This window comes from Tenrec ecaudatus, chromosome 10 (genome assembly GCF_050624435.1).
Source record: "Tenrec ecaudatus isolate mTenEca1 chromosome 10, mTenEca1.hap1, whole genome shotgun sequence".
Taxonomy (NCBI): domain Eukaryota; kingdom Metazoa; phylum Chordata; class Mammalia; order Afrosoricida; family Tenrecidae; genus Tenrec; species Tenrec ecaudatus.
Window position 1 is genome coordinate 110,914,499 of NC_134539.1, and position 2,549 is coordinate 110,917,047.

At 45.0% G+C, this 2,549-nt stretch overlaps 1 pseudogene; it reads left to right on the forward strand.

Annotated features, from left to right (window-relative positions):
- The first annotated feature begins 1,898 nt into the window (after window positions 1-1,898).
- LOC142458185 (small ribosomal subunit protein uS10-like) lies at window positions 1,899-2,342 on the forward strand (annotated as a pseudogene).
- Window positions 2,343-2,549: the final 207 nt, after the last annotated feature.

Here is a 2,549-nt window from a genome sequence, read left to right on the forward strand (position 1 = left end):
ATGGACTGTGATAAGAGTTGTACGAGGCCCCAATAAAATTATTTTTTAAATAAATAAAAAGGAGAAAAGGTAACAAAATATGATTATCATAAAATGATATGCATTAAATAAGTGCATGTGCACAACCAGAGTAGGAGAAATAATCGATATTTTCACCTCCTAGTCATTAATTTAAAGTTGACTTCTGCAGTTAAGTGGAGGAAGCAGCGCTGCAGGTAGACACTAACAGAGTAAATGACAGAGTGAAAACAGTAACATGACAAGAGACTGATGTGCTTATTATGCTCAAAGTCAAAGAAGGAAATATCCTTCGTAAAAGGAAGAACCACGAAAGGACATGTCTGATACTTTTAGGATAAATAACATATGGGCATTTGTGGTGACGGGAAATTTGGGCATGAAAATGAGAACGTGATAATTTCACAAATGAGCTGAGCATGAAAAACAAAAGCCCAGTTATGCTGCAGGACTCGGTCTAGCGATGACCGAAAGCTCAACTCACAGCTGTTCAACTAGACATACCGAGATGAGAAATAGCATGCACGCACACACACACGCACACACACACGCACACGCACACTACTACTACACACACACTACTACACACACACTACTACTACACACACTACTACACACACACTACTACACACTACTACACACACACTACTACACACACACACTACTACTACACACACTACCACACACACACTACCACACACACACTACCACACACACACTACTACACACACTACTACACACATACTACTACACACACACTACCACACACACACTACCACACACATACTACCACACACACACTACTACACACACTACTACACACATACTACTACACACACACTACTACACACACGCACTACTACACACACTACTACTACACACACTACTACACACACAAACTACTACACACACAAACTACTACACACGCACTACTACACACACACTACTACTACACACACGCACTACACACACGCACTATTACACACACACTACTACACACGCACACACTACTACACACGCACACACTACTACAAACGCACACACTACTATACACGCACACACTACTACACACACGCACACACACTACTACACACACACACACACACTACTACACACACACACAATGTTTTTACCACCTTTAAATTTCACAAGGCATGAAGTCCGTCTCTGTTCAGTTTGTTTGTTAATTTGGACACTGTATTGTTTAATCATCCCAAACCAAAGCACTGCTGTCAAATTGATTCTCACGCAAGGAGACCCTTGGGCTGATACAGCGAAGAACTGCTCCCCAGGGTGGTCCTGGCTGCCGTCTCAAGGAGCCCTAGCTGCCTGCGGGTGCTCTGGGTGAGGGGCTGGGCAACAAGGTTCATGGTTCAAAACCACGAGCCATAAATCATTTTATTGGGGGTTCTTCCAGTTCTTATAACAACCCATACATCCATTATACCAAGCACATTTGCACATATGTTGCCACTCCTTGGGAGTAAGATGAGACTGTCTACTCCCATGAAGATGTACAGTCTTGGAAACCCTAAAGTCACTATGCTTTAGAATCTACTTGGTGGCCATGGGCTTGAGTTTTCTTAATCTTCAGGAAAGCAGATGGGCTGGCCTTCCTTTCTGCATCCCCCTGGGTGAATTGGAATCACCTACCTTAGACTCAAGCCCTAGAGCCAACCGCGAGCACCACCTAGGGATCCTGTCCCTTTAATCCATGACGGAAAAGGAAAGGTTAGAAAAGGAGGCACAATGTGGGGAAGCTGGAAGAAAGCGTGTGGTGCATGTTGGAACAGCATCAAAAGAAGACAGAAACACGCTCTTTGAGGAAGACGCGGCCGTCGGCCGTCTTCCCGCTCCGTCCCCCGCTCCCATTCCTGACTCACCGCTGTTCGCTCTCTCCGAGGAACAAGTCGGTCAGGAAGCGCCCCGCCGCCATGGCATTTAAGGACACCGGAAAGACACCTGTGGAACCAGAGGTGGCCATTCACCGAATTAGAATTACTCTGACCAGCCGCAACGTGAAATCCTTGGAGAAAGTGTGTGCTGACTTGATCAGAGGGGCTAAGGAGAAAAACCTGAAAGTGAAGGGACCAGTTAGGATGCCTACCAAGACTGAGAATTACGACCAGAAAAACTCCCTGTGGGGAAGGTTCTAAGACCTGGGATCGATTCCAGATGAGGATCCACAAGCGTCTCATTGACTTGCACAGTCCGTCTGAGATAGTGAAGCAGATCACTTCCATCAGTATTGAGCCTGGAGTAGAGGTTGAAGTCACCATTGCAGATGCTTAAATCAACTATTTTAATAAATTGATTTATCTGTTGGTAAAAAAAAAAGAAGACAGAAACACAACAGTCACCACCACCCCATGAGGAACTCGCAGCAGCTTTGTAGGGGTGCCAAACCCAAAACTGTGGGCATAGAAGATAGAAATATTCAGCAATTCTGAAAACAGCCTTTGTTCATGGAGGCAGCAAGATGTCGTGCACCTCTGTCGCTTTTGTACTTATGTCTCACTCTGTTGAAAGGT